This window comes from Phascolarctos cinereus, unplaced genomic scaffold (genome assembly GCF_003287225.1).
Source record: "Phascolarctos cinereus isolate Bilbo 61053 unplaced genomic scaffold, phaCin_HiC Scaffold_726;HRSCAF=1367, whole genome shotgun sequence".
Classification (NCBI taxonomy): domain Eukaryota; kingdom Metazoa; phylum Chordata; class Mammalia; order Diprotodontia; family Phascolarctidae; genus Phascolarctos; species Phascolarctos cinereus.
In genome coordinates this window covers 381,283,038-381,302,968 of record NW_027556098.1, presented here as the reverse complement: position 1 = coordinate 381,302,968, position 19,931 = coordinate 381,283,038, and the positions used below count along the sequence as shown (strand labels likewise).

At 40.9% G+C, this 19,931-nt stretch overlaps 1 long non-coding RNA gene across 1 annotated transcript; it reads right to left on the bottom strand.

Annotated features, from left to right (window-relative positions):
- Positions 1-13,382: 13,382 nt before the first annotated feature.
- On the bottom strand, positions 13,383-19,090 carry LOC144454213 (uncharacterized). The gene is made up of 2 exons (XR_013482534.1): positions 18,852-19,090; positions 13,383-13,973 (listed from the first exon to the last, which is right to left on the bottom strand). It is a non-coding gene; the product is annotated as an uncharacterized LOC144454213 (long non-coding RNA).
- Positions 19,091-19,931: the final 841 nt, after the last annotated feature.

Sequence of the window (19,931 nt, the reverse complement as noted above, 5' to 3'; positions counted from 1 at the left end):
GCACTATAGAAACGTCAGCTATAATTGTTAATGGGGATGATGATGATGATGACTGTATGCTGCATGTGTGTAGAACCATGTATCTCAGACCAAACAACCAAAGACCTTTCATCCCTTTCAAGGCCCTGAAAACTCAACTCAAGTTTGTTACTTTCAAGGCCTTAAAATTGGAATCCAAAGTTGGTCTGAAGGAAAGGGACTTCAAATGTAAACATAACCCAGGTTAGAACCTTGACAAAAATGTGTCCTTCCCTAATCCCTTGGGATGTAGCTTTGAAAACAGCGGATTGTAAATCTGGAGACCGGAGTTCCAATTCTGGTTCTAATATAGTAATATAGTAAGATTCTGGATAAATCACTCTCTATGGACCTCAATTTCTATTCTCTAAAATGAAGGGGTTGGTTAGATGAGCTCTCTAGATCAGAGTAATTAAGCTTTTCAGTTTTTTTTTTTCATTATAGTGTCATTGTCCTTGTATAAATTATTCTCCTGGTTCTGTTAATTTCACTCTGCATCAGTTTATATTACCCAGAATTCTCTGAAATCATCTCTTTTATCATTTCTTGTGACTCAATAATATTCCATTACATCCATATAACATAATTTGTTCAGTAGTCCCCAAAACAATGGGCCACCTTTTATATTCTAGGTCTTTTCTCCCGCCTCCCCACTTTATCACCTTTCCTGCAGTATTAGAAAGTTTGGCTTGCTTATAACTGTTCCCACTCTGGTATTATCCTCCATCTTAACTCTCCCTCCCTGTCCCTATCCCCACTTGTTTTCTTGTTGAGCTTGATGTATTTCTATACCAAACTCTAGATAAGAGTAATATTCAACCAATGCCTACTGTCACTACCCTTTCCTTCTTGTTAATATATACTCTCCTTCTGACCCACCTCATTTGTGAAAAATAGTAAATTCCACCCCTAACTTCTTCCATTCTAAGCTAGTGTATTCCTTTTACCCTACCTTCTCTTTCCCCTTTTAAAGCCCTCAGAACAGTACTAATCTATCCCCAGGTTCTCTCTTTTATTTGTTTAATTCCTTCCAATACCCTTTGAAGATATTAAGGTTCTGAAAGAACACTTATTTCTTCTTCCTTAATTGAATGTTAGCACTGAATCATCATACAGTCCTTTCTAATTGCTCAATCAAATTTACCCTTCTAGGATTATCTTGGCTCTCATGTTTGTATTTTAAAGTTCCTGCTCATCTCAAGTATTTTTGTCAGAAATGCTTGAAAAGTTCTTTATTCCACTAAAAATCCATTTTTTCTCCTGTAGGATTACATTCAACTTTGCAGGATGTTATTCTTGATTGTAAGCCTATATCTTTTGCCATTTAGAACAATCAGTTCTCACTTAACATAAGTGGACTATTTAACAGACCTCTCCCTTCCTTTAGGGGGCTCTGAATGGCAATTTTCCACTCCTTGACTCTGCAAATCCCATAGTCAGAGCAGCTTTAGTGCCTGGGCCCCCTGCTGCTCCGAGCTGCTTTACTGTGCCTGGAGCACAGGACAGGTGACTTAGGAGCTGCATGCACCTGCCACTGCCACCACCACCTGCTGGGAGCTGGAGCCCAGATGGCATGGGTGCTGTCACCTGTTGATTGGGGAGTCAAATTTGCACAATGTGAATTTATATAAAGTGAGAATTGTCTTACTATATTCCAAGATTTCTCTTGTTCATAGTGGAAACTGCCAGGTCTTGTGTGAATCTGACTATGGTCCTTTGGTACTTGAACTGCTTCTTTCCGGATCCTTGAAGTATTTTTCTTTAATGTAAAAGTTCTGAACTTTTGTTATGACATTCCTGAAACTATCCTTTTTTGTGTTTTGTTTTTCCAGGAGCTAATTAATAGATTCTTTCTATCTTCACTTTGTCTTTTGGTTCAAATAGGTCTGGAAAGTTTTTATTTATGATTTCTTGAAATGTAGTGCCCAAGATTTTTAATCATAGTTTTCAAGGAGTTCAATGATTCTTAAATTACGTCTCCTTGATCTGTTTTCCAGGTTAGTTGTTTTTAATATCAGAGATCTCACATTTTCTTCTATTTTTTTTCAGGCTAAAGTATTACTTCTTTGTCTCATAGCATCACTGATTTCTCTTTGATCTAATCTAGTTTTCAGGAAATCCTTTACTTAGGTAAGGTTTATCACTTTCTCTTCCAAGCTATTTATTCTCCTTCCATTTCTTTCCTTCAGAGCTTTTATTTCATTTTTTATTTCTTGCTTCATTTCTCCTAGGTCAGGGGTGGGGAACCTGATATTCTATGCTTTCTATCCCTAACATTCTATGCTGTAGGGTACCTTCCATTTCTGAAATTCTACGTCTTAAAGTTTCTTCTAGTTCAAACATTCTTTATCTTATGGTCACTCAAGCTCTAACATTCTATGTTGTGAAATCCTTTCAAGCCAGGATATTTTATGTTCTCCTCCTATGTTCTAAGGTCCATTTCTGCTCTGAAATTCTATGTTCTGAGACCCCTCCCAGCTCTGACATTTCATGTTCTAGAGTCCCTTCCAGCTCTAATGACCTATGATGCTGATTCAGCATTAGTATTCACTACTGAGAATTACTCTAGTAGAGACCCCAACTTCCCAGGAACTGGGAACTTCAGTGCTTACTGAAAATGGAAGAGCTGAGGTGATATAGGGTAAGGAGGTGAAAAAGTCATGTTTCCTAAGTATAAAGAAGAAATACACTCACCATTAATATTCCCTATCCCCTGTGGGATTTCACCCTGGCCCTTTCTGATAATTTCATTGTGATGATAAACAGTTGCAAAATTCCAAAATGAAAGAGAAAATTATTTTTCTTCCCCAACCAAGCTATTTGGCTTTATTTTAGGAATCAAGGAAGTGTCATCTGGGGTAAATTTGGAATGCCAAATTCTGTTCCTTTAATAATCTCCTCTTCCTCTGTAAGGATGAGCAAAAACCTTGTAAATCACCAGTTGATGGAGAAAAGAGGCCATCTGAATGTCTGCCTGTCTGAGGATACTCTCCAGCAAAACATGTTGCAATAATTGTTAGAAACAGATAAGGCAATTGGGCTTCTGACACCCTTTTTTTTTACACCCTGCTGGGTACAACAAAGGCAAAAAAGCTTATGGCCTTGGGGAGGGTTTTGCTAGTAAGAGAAATTGCGACTAGGACCCAAGGGAGTAGGGTTTGGTTGCCTGCCACTGACCTTGATTCATGATCCAGAACGGGTGGAGGGAAACATCTTTTCAGGCTGTGATAATTTGAATCTCCAGTGTATTGACATCTGCTATAACTGACATCTGTCATATCCATCCTTCATGTTGTTCTCTAAAGCTCAAAGTGCTCTTTGAACTGCTGATTCAGTATGCCCTGATCTCAGAAGCAGAACTAGCTACTTCTGTACCTCTGGCAAGTTGCAAGAACTATGGTGCCCCTCGCCCCATCTCTGATCTGACTTGACATCAATGCTTCCTTCCCCTTCATGTCCTGGTCTGACCATTTTCATTCATTCAGCAAGCATTTTTTGAGCTCTTACTGTATAGAGAGCATTGTGCTAGGTGCTGGGGATCCAGCCCATCCGTCAGCATTAATTAAGCACTCTGAAATCCTCCTACTCAGGCTACCAGTTCCAGCTACTGCTTCCCTCCAGACTCCAGGGCTAACAAGGAGGGAATGGTGGTGTTCTGTAACGCTATTGTTCACAAGCCCTAGTCTGGGGTGTTCCCTCTAATATTAATTACCAAGTGTTATTTCGCTAGTATTTAAACTAATGAACATCAATTAACTTTTTTTGAGGCAATTGAGGTTGTGACTTGCCCAGGTTCATACAGCTAGTACGTGTCAAGTATCTGAAATCACATTTGAACTCAGGTCCTTCTGACTCCAGGGCCAGTGCTCTATCCATGACATCACCTAGCTGCCCCATCAACTAACTTTTAAAAAAGGATTTTTACTATGAAGACATAGTAAGAATAGAAATATCAACATTTTCCCTCAACACTCACTAAATGAATTAATATCAATTAGGTTTTTTTTAATATTCATTGTGAAGAAACAGCAAGAACAGAAGTATAAAATTTCCTCCTCAACATCTAAGAGTATTCTCTTCTCTATGCTGCCTTGGTCCATAAGGATAATGGGCTCAAACTCAAAGCTGTTTCTATATAGCGTTTGCCCCACAAAGTTCACTTCGAATTTAACGTAGCTGATGGATTTATTGTTCTCATCCCTTCTTGGCTGCCCTCAAACTGTGCTGGGTCAACCAAATGTTCGGGCTTTGTTTCTCACTATTTTGGATGGCTATAAAAATCTGGCATAGACTCTTTCGCTTAGACCTCTGAAGCCTTGCCATTCTGACCTTTTGAAGTTCACAGGGTCATAGCTGCCTCTCATATTCTTTCACCTAAAAAAACAGGAAGAACAAACACAAAGAGACAAAGAACAGAGGCCCATGTTCACATTATATATATATATATATATATATGTGTGTGTGTGTGTGTGTGTGTGTCTATATCTATATCTATCTATCTATCTATATCTATATCTCATCCGGGCCATTATCCAAGAGAGAAGAGAGGAGGAGATGAGAGAGAAAGAGAATGGTAATCTATATCTATAGATAGATAGATAGATAGATAGATAGATAGATAGATAGATAGATAGATAGATAGATATCTTGGCTTTAAGTGGGGAGGACCTGAAACCTCTTCCCCTCCAGAAGCTTATAGTGTGTCTCTTTTATTCAAACCTAGACAAGAAGGGAGAAAGAGAAAGAGGCTCTCTTTGGTCAATTAGTGCCTTTCGATTGCATCCCATTTCTAGCTCAGCAGCCAACCAAGAGACTATCTCTTCACCATGTGGGTTAGAATATCTACATACACTCCAAAAATTTATATGGGGATTATATCAGCCACACATGGACACACACACACACACACACACATGACATTCTCATAAGTGCTATCATGGATGAAATCCCAAATGCATTGGAGTATCAAATATATGCATCAAGTATAAAATTGAATCTTGCCCCTTCTGGGCATGGGATGGGAGTGGAGTGCTTCTTTAAGAATTTATTGTCTCATCTTTAACCATCTTGGAGTGGTTGTAATGTGATCTTCATGGGCAACAGGGCTAGCTTTGGAGTCAGAAGACTTAGTTAAGGGCCCTAGCCCTGCTACCAACTGCGTAGATGTTTTCATTTGTCTATACCTTGAGACTTATAGACCCACTATCATTGACAGTCTTCAAACAAAGGCTTGATGACCATAAGAATGAATGAATGAAGCATTTATTAAGCATCTACTATATGCAAAATGTTGGGGACATAAAATACTGGAGATTCAAATAGAAAAGCAAGACAGTCCCTGATCTCAAGGAGCTCACATTTGAATGAGGGAGAAGGCATATATAGGAGGTTCCATCTACAAGGCAGATGGAAAAGTTTGACATTTGCCAAGGATGCCACAGAGGGTATTCCTGTTCAAGTATGGGCTGGACTTAATGGCCTCTCCAGTTACTTCAATTTGTCATTAAATGACATGGATTCTAGGCCCTTAATCATTCTAATTGCCCTCCTCTAGTTTATCACTCTCCAAGTTTATCAATGGCCTTATTAGACTATGGCACTCAGAACTGAACAAAATACTCCAGATGTGGTCTGGGCAAGGCAGACTATGATGGGACTCTGATCTATTAACTCCTGGAAGTTATGCTTCTCTTTATGTAACCCAAGTCCCATTTGCTTTTCTGATGGCCACATCCCACTGCTGACTCACCATCGAACTGGCAGCCCACTAAATCCCCTGGATCTTTTTCAGACAAACTGTGTGTCTAACCCCATCCTGTTCTTGTGAAGCTGATTTTTTTAACCCAAGTGTAAGTCTTTGCATTTGTGTCTACTGAGTTTCATCTTATTCATTCAAATCGATGCCACAGCATGGCGAGACCTTTTTGGATCTCAGCTCTATCATCCACTTTGTTATCTATTCCTCCCTGATCTGTGTCATCCGCTAATCTGATGAGTCTCTCATCTGGGCCATTATCCAAGAGAGAAGAGAGGAGGAGACGAGAGAGAAAGAGAATGGTAAGAAAGAAGGAATGGCTAAAGCCCAGTGCAGGGCGAAATACATAAATAAGGGGCACGTTTGTAAGGCACAGGCAAATGAAATCCAGGACAACCCTTGTTTATGTCAGACACCTGGCCATTATAGGTTACTCTGATGATCATATTTTGTGCAACCCTCTACACTCAGATAACCAAGCTAAATAAAGAAAGAATTTTGATTGAACAGGACTAAAAGAGTATTTGGGGAGGTCAGTACTTGAGCCAATTTGGAAGGAAGTTAAAGAGATTTATTGTCTGGGAATCAAGAATCATTTGGTCTGAGCCCAACTTTCTCCAGCCATATTGGAGACAGCTGATTATCACAAGCCTTCAGAGGAGCAGCCTCTCTTTATTTGATTAGTTTTAAGGAGTAGGGTTCAAATCCCAGTTGTGATGCTTGCCGGCTATGTGACTCTGAATAAATCATTTAACCTCCTTGAGACTCAACTGTCTTCATCTATAAAATTAAAGGGGGTCGGAAGAAAGGGAACAAGCACTTATTAGGTACCTACTATGTACTAGGGGCACTATGCTAAATGTTTTTACAATTATTATTTCATTTGATCCTCACAATAACACTGGGAGATAGGTGCTATTATCCCCATTTTACAGTTGAGGAAACTGAGGCAAGAACAAATTAAGTGACTTGCTCAGAGTCACACAGCTAGTTAGTTTCTGAATTTGGATTTGAACTAGGTCTTCTGGGTTCCAAGCCCCACACTCTATCTGCTTTTCCATCTAACTGCTAAATGAGGGTAATAATATGTGCAGCCCTTTCCTCACAAAGTTTTTGGTAGTAATGGGCTTTATAAACATTAAAGTGCTATGTAAGTCCCCCCCTTGATCTCTGGGGAGAATGGGTTCATTCTTAGCACAATTTCTACATGATATTGGCCCATCCAAGTTCATATCCAAATGTGCCATTACTGCTAGATGAATCTTCATCCCAGCTACTGAGGGGCTGGGTCCCAAAGGTCATACCTCAAGATCATTCCTTTCTCCTCTGGCATTGATCTTGGGCTGGCTGCAACATCTAGATGCTGGGATGCCAGAATGTTAGTCTCCTGTCATCTAAAACAAAAGACCAAATGCTAAGGTGTACAAATAACTCAGGCTACTATTCATAGGTCCCTGGCCTCACAGGGGAGAAGGCTTTCACAACACACATGCTCAGCCACCAGCAGAGTAGCCAGAAGAATGGCTGAGACTTACTAAAAGACCTCACCCTTGCAGTGCAGCCAGTTGAAAAGACTCCTCCTAACCATGGGGTTAGCAGACCAGAACCAGTAAGAGAATGTCTACACATGCTCCAATGTCTCTATAAGGTATTTCCATTAAGTGTTGTCATGACTCTCCTAGAAGCTGATTCTGCAGCTTCTCTGTGTGGGGGATTTGCATGCTGCTGATGCACTCTGTACATGCACCTGTCCTCATTACCTTTTCCCCACTCCCTTTTTGAAAAACTTGCCATCCTTGGTAAATTGGCAGGTGTGCATTTTCAATACGTTGACCCTATCCTCAGTCTTGGGGGAGGTATAAACATTATCCTATCACTTGCTTCCCCAGTGCCCTTCAGGAAAGAGCCTCAAAATAGTCAACGTGGCACAATTACAGTCCCACATATATAAGTGAAAATCACAATTGTCCCTAAATGCCAGGTTATAAAGATTCAACCAAAAAAGACAATGTCATAAAGTTTAACAAAGATTACTGTTTGCTTAGAACTCAACAAATGCCTGACTTGATGTTTTCAGAGGCCTTCCTCAACCCAAAGACCACAGAGAAAAGGAAAAGCAGAGGATTGGTTATGGGTCTCTGAAGGAAACCTTGTCCCTATGGAGTTTCCCAGATGATACGGAGCTCTCCCAAGAGGGATTCAGGACCTGGGTCAAACTGAAAGTCACCTCTTCAATCTCAGGTGAAGAATCAAACTGACTTGGTGTTTGTAAGCCAGCTCTGGATGCAGGGGCTAGAGTGTTTCACCCCTTCCCTTTCCTACTAGGGCTCTCCTCTTCTGCTCTAGACCAACATTCACAGAGCTGGTTTACTCAGCGGGTCACCCACAGGGGAGAAACTGATTATTCTGGGTGAAAACTCTTCCATGATTCCTTATTACCCTCCTTGATCAAATCCAAACTCCTCTGTTGGGATTTTTAAGCCCCTTCACAAACTGGGCACATCCGACCTTTCCAGCCTTTTTACACTCTATCCTACTCTGCGTACTTTTCATTGTAGTAATACTGGCCTCCTTGATCTTCCTCTGCTCATCCCCAATGCCTGGGATGTTCTCTCCACTCAACCCCCTCCACTCCCCTGCTTTCTTCAAAACTCAGTTCAAATCCTACTTTCTGCAAGAAAATTTTCCCTTTCCCCATCCCATTCCCCCATCCCTTTAATAAATAACTTCTCATTTACACTCTCTATATGTTGTATGGACATAGTTATAGGCATGTTGTCTTAATTAGAATGAGATCCCCTTGGTTACAGGCACTGTTTTAACCTTTCTTTGAATCCCCAGCATGTAGGACAGTGCCTGACTAAATGCTTAATGAGTGCTTCCTGATTGAAATGTGAGCTGTTCCTCTTTTCAGAGGGTGGAGCAGAAAGATGTTCAGTACCTGCAAATGAACGTTTGTCTAGCTTCCATCTCCGACTCCCAGGCTAGACTGATGGAGCTCCTCACTAATCTCCATTCATAAATCCAATCTCTTTGTGCCCAGTTTCTACTCAACCAACCACTTTCCAGTTTTTTTTCATTGCACCGTGTTTCTTGTCTAGAAACCTGCTTTATTTTTCTCTAGCGCTCTCCTGGAGTGAACGTACAAGTATTTTCATTTTCAGTTATTCATTTAGTTCCATTAACATCCTCAGGGAGAGCAGTGACTATGCTGTTTCTCTATTTCTATCCAAACAACTAGACCAAAGTCAGAAATTAGAATCACTTGATCTGAGAAGTGGAAGGGAAGTCAGAAGTCACCTACTTCAAAAAGTGAGTCCAAAGCCTCTTTAGGCATTAGCTGGCTTTATCTGTATAAGAAAGGCCAGGAGAGAAGAGAAAAAAACTTAGGTCTCTCTGCCTTTTCCTCTTCTATTCATCTGTGTAAGAGGATGGAAGAGGTTTAGAGTTGGGGAAACCGTGGAACCCCTGATCCCAGAGTTGTTTGGTGGTGGTTGAGCCAACAGACCTCACATAGATTATGAATAGGGTGTAGTCTAGCTTTCAGTGATGAAAATCAGGAATCCTAGAGAATACTCATCAGCTAGAGTGAAGTTTCTGACAAAGACCCAAGGGCCTGGCCAAGAAATAAGATCTAAAGAAGAGATTTATCTGGAAGGCATTACTTAGTTGGGAAGGCCTGCACTTCGCACTTTGTTCTAAACGTCTTGGTGTGTTGGGCCTGAGAATCTGACAGGGAAATGAGAATTCTCATGGCTAAGACTCAGAAAGAAAGAAGACAGGATACTTAATAAGGAAAAAAAAAGCTGAATAGCCTTTTTATGGGGCCATGTTTGGAGCAGCTTCTCAAAAATAACCATTAAAAATAAGCCTCTGGCTTTTGTACTGAAAGGTCACAGCAGAGTCCAATTGACAATAAAGAGATAGCTGAGGATAGAGACTGTGTCTCCAGAAGGCACCAGCCGAGCAGTATCCATCTGGCCAACTACAAGTCCAGTGGAAAACAGAGGGAGTGGTCTGATGATACTGCCAGAAAATACCAGTGACCATGTAGCGCCGGAGGTGTGAGTTGTTCCTGTATACTGGTGCCCTGGTCAAAAGCATTCCCTATGTCTGTGCTTTTCTGAGAATGTTTCCTATGTGTATCCATTCTTCTAGTTGTGTATTTGTGGGAAAAGGTGTCCCAGGTGTGTGTGGGAAATGTTTTATCGCTATTTTTCCTACTACTTGAACTAATTTTATTCTCTGGTTGACTTTTAAAGGTAAGGACATTGGTGGGGGCTCACAAGTTACAATTTTAAGAGAGTGTAGACCCACACGATGCCTTGAATTTTGGGCACACCCTGTGAGTTTGGAGGCACCTATAGTTGTTACATAGACTAAGCATGTATCCCATCTAGGAATGGAATTATAGACATACATCCTAAGCAAGAGTTCAACTAGCTTTTGCTTAAATACTTTTAATGATTGGGAACTCACTACCTCCTAAGGCAGCTTATTTCACATTTGCTCTATTTTTGTTGTTTGTTTGTTTTTGTTGGGTTTTTGTTTGTTTGTTGCTAGGCAGTGGGGTTAAGTGGCTTGCCTAAGATCACACAGCTAGTAAGTGTCAAGTGTCTGAGATTGGATTTGAACTCAGGTCCTCCTGATTCTAGGGCTGGTGCTCCATCTACTGTGCCACTTAGCTGCCCCACATTTGGCCCATTTTGAATGTTAGAAAAGATCTGTCTTGGAAAACTGGAAAGTAGTCTGTCAGAAGCGAGGCATGCCAAATTTCATGATGTATACTATCTTGAGCTTAAATTTGGTATGTGAAATAAACATAAAGGGTGATATATTAAACAAATTAGTAGAAGATGTAAGAAATTATCCATCAGGAACAGGCTGACTTCAGAAAGACCTGGAAAGACTTATACGGTCTGATGCTGAGTGAAGTGAGCAGAACCAAGAGGACTTTGTACACAATAACAGCCACGTTATGCAATGACTAAGATTGTTAAACTGAACCTTTCTCAGCATTATGAGGATCTAAGACATTTCCAGAGGCCTAGGGAAGGATAATGCTGTTCATATCCAAAGAAAGAACTATGGAAGTTGAATCGCTATCACTTATTTTTACCTTCTGTTGAGTTTTGTTTCATCTTTCTGATGGTTCCTCATATTGGTTTTAATTTTTACTTACAGCTTCACTAATGTGAAAACACGTTTAATGGGTATGTAAATGTAAAGCCTATGTCAGATTGTGCGCCGTCTTGGGGAGGGTGGGGGTGAGGAAAAGGAGAAAAATTTTCAACTCAAAAGCATATGGAAAAAAAAATTTAAATTAAAAAAAAAAGAAATTATCCATCAGATGTACGGATAAGGGAAGAGTTCATGACCAAACAAGAGACAGAGAGGTTTATAGGAAAATGAAATAGATAATTTTGATTACATGAAATTAAAAAGGTTTTGTACAAGCAAAACCAATGCATCTGAAATTAGAAGAAAGATGGGAAACTGGGGAAAGTGTTTGCAGCAAGTTTCTCTAAAAAGGTCTCATTTTTTTTAATTCATAGAGAACTGAATTAAATTTACAAGAACAAGAGCCATTCTCCAATTGATAAATGGTCAAAGAATATGAACAGGCAGTTTTCAGATGGGAAGATCAAAGTTATCAACAGTCATATGAAAAAATGCTTTAAATCACTATTGATTAGAGAAATGCAAACCAAAAAAAAGATGTTTACTTAGTCAAAGCAGAACAGTCTTATGCCATCATGTTTCAAGCACCCATGATTGAGAAAAGATGACTCTTCTGTCATTTTCAACGTTGAGATTTGCTTTCTGCTTGGTTCTTTCAGTATGTTTTGGGTATGTTAATTAAAAACTCAACTTTCAGAATTTCTAGGGAACTAATACATCTGTACAAGAACTGATTCCCCTTTTATGTCAATTACTCAAACAGACTGTCATTTTAGTTGTATTATAACAAATAGAATAGCAGATTTAAACTCAGAAGAAGCATGGGGTCATGACTTGCTGTTAGAAGAACTCCATGAGTCAGTTAATAAACTTTTTATGAAGCATATACTATGATGTAGGCATTATGGTAAGTGTTGAGGATACAAAGGCAAAAACATGGTCCTTGCCCTCAGGGAGCTTATACTCTAATGGGGAGACATAAACTGTACATTTGTAGCCCTTTATAGACTCTGGAGTTCCTTGTCCCAACTCCCATTTGCACAGCTAAGTTGGTCTTCCAGAGCAAGGCTACCTATTGCTGTCTTTCAGAATTCCACAGGTACATACTTCTAAAAAGCAGTAGGTTTTCTTTAATGCTATCAGCTTAAGCCCCATTCCTTGTGTATTCTTCCCCATATTAATGAACAATTACAGTTAGTATTTCCTCTATATCATTGATACCTCCAGTAATTAATACCCCAGTATCATTTAACCAATTAACTAATATCAACTAGCTTTTATGAAGGGATATTTCCCCAGAAGATATAGCAAAAAAAGAACTAATATCTCCCTTTAACATCTGAGAATTGGAACAAGAAGCAGAGAAGAGATAACCCTTAGGGTACCCCAGAACACTGGGGGGCATATAATAAGTTTGGCCCTGACGGAGTGAGGCCAGAGCAAACATGTTACAAATAAATGAATGAGGGGCAGCTAGGTGGCGCAGTGGATAGAGCGCCGGCCCTGAAGTCAGGAGGACCTGAGTTCAAATCCAGCCTCAGACCAAACACTTGACACTTACTAGCTGTGTGACCGTGAGCAAGTCACTTAACCCCAATTGCCTTAAAAAAAAAAAAGAATGAAAAAAGCATTTGTTAAGTACTTACTATGTGCCAAGCACTTCTGCTGAACCTGGGTTTACAAAAAAGAAGGTAGTCTCTGCCCTGAAGAAACTTACATACTAATGGGGAGTCATGGCTGGGAGGACTATTTTGGTTTGGGAAGTCACTGAGAGAGTAAAAAACAAAAGATATCATTTTTAAAAAAATATCATGAGTTACACTGCAACAGATCCCAAATTTTCAAATTCCTACTTCATTTTTCCACGTCTTTCTCCATCTGTCAGTTCCCACGGCACTTCTGAGTAGAAGAGTTAGGCCCTGGGAAGGGTTTGCCATTAGGCTTTGATCCCATTTGTTCAGGCTTACTGCCTCAAGGTCCAAGTTGCTAATACTGTTCATGAAAAGATCAAGCCTTTCTATTTCAGGAGGGAATGTCACAGGCGAAATATTTCATCACTGACACTTCCTGCAGCTGTCTAAAGTACTGTTCACCCTTCTCTATGGTCAGAAAGCAGACTAATGAGAACTTTACCACAATAGCTATGGCTGAGTGTTTAACACAGGATCTAGAACTGGCCGGAACTTAGATGAGGAATCATGAGTTATGCAAGAGGAGCCGTGAAGTGTGTCATTGAAGAGGCTCCTATTTGCCCTGATGAGTCTCGCCCCACCCCCAGATCATAGTTACTGCATTCTCTCATGTCTGTAGTGGATCCCCCTGAGGACTTGGGGCTTTGTCTTTCTGGTGCTATGATTCATGAGCCCCCACTGGTAGGTTCTGCCCCCTGGTATCATCGATTAAGAATCAATTTAGTCAGTAGCTGAAGTAGCTTTTAGAAAGAGATATTTATTAGAATGGTACAGTAAGAATTCTCCAGAAGATCTGTCACACAGCCTCTCACTAAGGGAATGGCCCCGAGCTTAGAGAGCACAGGCAGCAAAGGGATATCTCATGGTGCCTGGATGCTGGAAGTTCCTTTTCTCCTCTCCATGGGGGTACTCACGATGTTCCCCTTCTCCACGGTATAATTTCCTGCTGTGACTCTGTGTCTTTTATGCTTCGGTCCCGATGCATTCCCTATCATTAGCTGTTCTGGAGATGCTGCTAGAATGCTGATGGAGAGATGGGAAATCTTCTGGCCTCCAAAATTCATCAAGTTCTCCTCGAGTCTCAGAGTGGGGGTGGGAGGTAACCAATGCTGGTGCTTAAATGCCTTCCTCCCCACTCCCCCAAGTGATTTCTTTTTGGAAATTTTAACTGGAACAATATCTTCTAATTCATGGCTCACCGACAACTCTCATTTCGCACTGGCTTACTCATTTCTAGAAGATCCATGGAGTAGGACCATATGTCCTCAGCCAATCCAAGTACTCTTCCTACAGGATCACTCCAGCTCATCCAGTGGCTCACTAAAGACCTTTAAATTAATTAAAGCCTTTTCACATTTAATTGGAAGGTCTTTGATTGATTTGCTTCAATCAGGACTCTTTTCCAACTGGTTAAGGTACCCAGGTACCCTTGAAACACTTCATGTAGTTGGGGGAAGGTGATTTGATTGATTTTTTAAAATTGACCCCACATTTATGGAAGACTGGGGAAAATGATGGGTAAGTTCTACAGCAAGAACATCAGATTTACTGGATAATACGGACAAGAGTCTCCCAGAAAGGGCAACCATGAATGGATTGCAATTGACATGACTGGAGGGAATACACTCATCATGAAGACTGCAGATTCACTGATATGCTAGAGAAACATAATTGTTATCTAGCTCAGCTTCTGCATTTACACATGAGAAAACTGAAGCCCAGAAACTGTGCACAGCCACCCTGCTAGAACTTGGAAGAACCATGTGGCTGACAAGTACGTGACAATGGGGGCCCAGTGGAACAACCACCAGACTTGAACTCAGCTGATTGTGGTTATGGACAAGTCGCTTTAATGCGTCTTCATCTGGAAAACGAGCATAAAAACTGTCCTTCTTCATAGGATTTGTTGTGAGGAAAATGCTTTGCAAATTTTAAAGTATATTCAATCAATACAATTTTATTAAATATCTCCTATGTGCCAGAGAATGTGCTAAAGGTTTTACAATGATTATCTCATTTGATCCTCAGAACGATCCTGGGAGGAAGGTGTTATCATCTCCACTTTACAGATGAGGAAACAGAGGCAAACAGAGGTTAAGTGACTTGCCCAGGGTCACATAGCAAGGAAGTGTCTTAGGCTGGATTCGAACTCAGGTCTAGAAGTAGTGCTCTATCCACTGTGCCACATCATCACCATCACCATGATTAGCATCTATAAGCAGGACTTTTAAGGTTTGTAAAACTCTTGATGCATATGTGAGACAACAACTCTGAGAGGTAGGCACTATTATTACCCCAATTTTACCGAAGAGAAAACTGGGGCAAATAGACATTAAGTGACTCGGCCAGGATCACACAGCTAGTAAGTGTCTAGGTAACATTCGAACTCAGATCTTCATGATTCCAAGTGCAGCACTCTATCTGCTGTGCCATGTATCTGCCTTGGTATATGCAAAATATATTGAAAGTCAATACAGTGTAATTGGGATGGGGAGGCAGCAGCAGGGGTTACAAAGGTGTGGGGGATCAAAAAGTGTTGAGCTTTGAAAGAAGCTAAAAATTCTAAAGGAAATAGATGAGAGGAGGGAGGGATAGTACATTCCAGATGTAGAGACCTGCGGTACTCTCTCTCATATACGGGGCTCCCTGAATGGCTATCCCAGGTTCAAAGTACCCTACGAATTCACATAGAATAATACTTACCTATTTACTTTTTCTCTAACCAGTCTGAGAATACTATCAATTCAAAGCAAAGCGATTAATGAAACAGAATAGCAGGAAGGTTTGCAATAAAACCTTTCCCCATATAAACCTAGGACAGACCTCCCACAAATACACGTGACTGTCAGTGGGGAACCTGAATGATCATGGAATCACAGATCTGGACCAGGGAGGGACCTCAGAGGCCGTCTGGTCCAACCTCCTCATTTGACAGACAAGGAAACTGAGGCACAGGGAAGCCAAGTAACTTGGTCAAGGCCACAGAGGTAATAAGAGGCAAGAATTAAACTGAGATTCTCCAACTCTAAGGTCAGTATCTTCTTCAAGATATGAAACTCTGGTCATTCCTGAGAGACCGTCTGCAATGTAAGCCCTTGTAGGATAGCAATATTGCATCTGCCCCTCTGCGTCGGGCCCTCTCCTTTTTCTGCATGTCCTCTCTGTGATTTCATCAGCTCTCCTAGATTCAGCTATCATCACCCTCTAGATAATTTCCAAATCTACATGCCCAACTTTAATGTCTCTCTTTTTTTTATTTTTTTTTCTCTCTCTCTTAAACTCCAGTCCCACATTTCCAACTATCTGCAGCGTGGTTTGGAAATGTCTGAGAAGTGATGTGGACACTGGTTCTGAGCAAGGTTAAATTGAAGGGTCACCTTTCAGAACCCAGGGACCCAGAGACAGAGTACAGGTGTTCAAGAAAACTCTTTTATCTCCTATAGGGACCTATAGACCTATATCATATTTTTGACTTACGGCTTTACTCCGTGTTGCTTGGGGTCACTTAGAGAGCTGACCATCTTCCCTTCCCCAGACACTCAATTCTTGTCGTTTGCCATGGTTATATTCTATAAAATCACCATGAATACTAAACCCCCATGGAAATACTGGGCTAGGTTCCTGCAATCCTCTGGTCATAACATCTACTTTAGTACTTTCCGGAATGGCCTCAGATTGGAAAATTTCCTTTTCTTTTTCTATCTGTATCATGTTATTGATTCATTAACACTGAACTCATGGCCAACAGCACTATAACTCATGCCTGAACAAAACTTATCTAACACGTGTATTTTATCCATAAGTCACATCACAATCTTCTGGCACTTAAAAACACAAGACAGTACTTCAGCATTACATTTGGAGGTCGTTTTAAACAGAAAAATCAACAAAAGGCACAAAAATGTGATAAACAGCACTAAGTAGCCTGCAAAAAGGGCACTTGTTTACTGTATGAGAGCTGACTCAAGAAGGCAGAGTCACCTTGTTCAGCCTCAGCTGGAAATGTGGGTGTCCAGTGACTCAAATTTTTCACCACTCTGTGGATGTCTGCGAAGTACTGTGAGTATTGATTTTGAGGCTATAAATAAATTTTAGCGAGTAGGTGAATTCACAAATATGAAATTTGTGGTAGTCAGCATAATGATGCTAGCACAAGTGAAGGCCCCTCTTCTGCAGTGGGGCTCTGTGCCCCACAATTCCTCAGTTCTGACTTTGGTTCCAATCTTTGACTCTGTGGTACCCTGCCATGCCAATTTTTCTTCTTTTTGTTCTCTTTTGTCCTATTAGCCCTTCAGTTTCTCCGCTGGCTTCTAGCTCCTTCCTACTAGGGTTGCACGTGTAAGTGTTTTGAGGATAGATCTATATATAACTTGGCATCCCTGTCAGGTACAAGCTCATCCCCTCCAGAGGCAGGTCTACATGGGCTCACTATCTCTGTGTGGCACCAGTTCCTTTCTGTCAGGGGGGTCACATGGATATAATGGCCTTCGGCACAGGCCTTTTCCCAGGTTTGTATGAAGCTGGATATCTCTCTCATTGTCCTATCACTGTTCCCAGGTCTGCTTGGAGATGTTCTCTGTCTTGTCTCCATGACTTAAACGCTCTCATACACAACTAACTTCTCTTTTTCTTTTTTTTCTCAGCTAGGCAATGGGGGTTAAGTGACATAAATCACACAGCTAACAAGTGTTAAGTGTCTGAGGCCACATTTGAATTCAGGTCCTCCTGACTCCAGGGCTGGTGCTCTATCCACTGTGCCACCTAACTGCCCCCTACTAACTTCCTTTTTACCTGGGTTTCTTCCGTACATGAAGATCAAGGGGCTTTCCTGTTTTCTCTTGGTGGATGTCCAAGATGCCTTCCAAGCTCATAAGGGTATCTTGGCTATTGACAGTGTGGTGCCATGGAAAGAACATTGAACATGGAGTCAGAAGACCTAGGCTGACTTTAAGCTCTGATGTGAATTTGTGTGACCTTGGACAAGTCATCAAACCTTTCTAAGCCTTGGTTTCTTCATCAGGAAAATAGAAGGTTAGAGTAGGTGGGTGTCCTAAGTTATCTTCTGGTAATATAAATTTGTATGAATGTATATTATTATCATTGATCACTGGCTTTCCAAAAATCATAAATCAGAAAAGTTGCCCAGGACTCATTGCCCAACAAAAATCACTAAAATTTTTAAACTGTGAGCTCCTTCAGGGCGGTATCCCCAGAGCTTAGCACAATGCGTGGCACATGGCTGATGTTTAACAAATGCTCATTGACTGCCTGGAGCCCGATTCCCTCCCTTTGGAGGCTGCTTTGCCACTTCTGCTGATGGATTTGCCTGGACCCTTCTATTACAGAGACCCTTTGCTTAACATAATAGATGGGTTTCTGCAAAACTGTGTGCAAATTACAGTGGCCATATTTGAGTGTGGAAATAGTGAGATGTGTTCTGACCAAGCAGCAAAGAAGAAGAAACCATATATGAAATCGTCAGCACTGTCTGACCAGGCTCAAATATATGACCAATCATTAAGAATGCTGCAAGAAGGCAAGCATGTACCAATAAGGCACTCCTCTACGGCTAGACAATTAGCAGTCTTGTTTAGAAAACAAACTCGGGTAAACGAAAAATGTTTTTTCCAGACTTCAAAGACCATTTCAGAGATAAATGAGGCAACAGAAGGAACACTGGTAGAGGAGTCAAATGACCTGGGTTCTAGTCTCTGCTCTCTCACTAATAAGCTGAGTGATGTTGGACAAGTCATTTAACCTGTCTGGGCCTCAGTTCCTTCATTTGTAAAATGACCAGGTTGGAACAGATGATCAGTGAGTTCCTTCTAACTCCTATAGTCTTTGTTTCAAGGCTTCTTTCTGTTGGGCTCTGACATTCTCTGTCCTATGAACCCTACCAACTCAAATATTCAATGTTCTAAGATTCCTCCCCCGCCCCCAGCTCTGACATTGTGTTCTAAGGTCCTTTCCACTTCTGACTTATTCTAGGGGCCCTCTTGGATCTGACATTCTAGTAGACTATGATTCTATCTTTTCTCTCCATTTCTATAGGGAGCAGACAGCATTTTTTAGAATTTTAAAACAGAGTTCCTTTCCTCCTCTTTCTTTCCCACCCAATCTTTTATGCTGCATTGTATATGAAATTCAAGTATCTCGGGTAACTTTTGTTTAAAGAAAATCTTTTTTAAAAAAAATAAATGAAGTACCTTTTCATTAATGGTAGTAATCAGTCCTCTCATTTATATGCTTTGTAAGTTTGTCTTCTGGGTTCACTGATTTTTCTTAAAGGCACTGTGCTTATACACTGTTTCCTGGCAGAGAAAAAAGGGTGCAGTTTTGAGTCATTCAAGACTGTAGTCAGCTAGTTCACAGGCGTTTATTGACTGAGGAACATGAGCTGGGCCCCTCACTAGATGCTGTCATGAATCTCTAAACATCAAAACCATTGTTTCCGAAGACAAATAAAACTCTGGGGTCAAATGAGATCCGCTTTGCAGGGCAGAAGGAAGCAGCAAAGCATTAGGGGGGATTCTTCAACTAACACATTTCCCATCTCTTTGTAAACAGGAAACACTACACTCACGCCCTCACAGTCAGGGGTGAGTGATACAGTCCTGTTGCCTATTCACTGTGGCCCTGACTGAGGAAGCTTACCACGCTCCAAGAAAGATGCAGAAAGTTAAACCCATGCATTTTAATTTGGACATAGAGAAATTTTTAAGAAAGAGGAAAAAAGAGATAGAGACAAAGTGAGAGACAGAATGGGAGACAGAGAGGGAGAAAGGGAAGAAGGTAAAAGAAGGAAGAAAGAAAACACAGAATGAAAGAAAGAGACAGGAAGGAAGAATAGAATGAAGGAAGGAAGGTAAGATTGAAGGAAGGAAGGAAAGAAGAAAGAGAGGAGGTAGGAAGGAAGAAAGGGAGGAAGAGAAAATCTTAGAAGGGAATGAGGTTTGAGTTGTTACTCTAGTGGTAGTAATGGGTTCCACTGAGCCATTATCATTCTCTTGGGTTATCCCTGAACCCTTGACATATGAACAGGGCATATTGGGAAACAACTGGCTGCCATTAGGAGTACAGATGTCAAGACAAATGTTCTTTAAAGGCACGGAGCTCATGACATTGACCATATTGGCGCTGGAGAGAATATCAAAGACAGAGGGGATCCATGAAATGCTGTGGTATGGGGAACAGCTCAACAAAGTGTAATCTATCAGGGGACAAACAACAAATGAAGCAGTGCCAGGCATTGTAATAAATTCTGGGGATACAGAGAAAGGTCAAAG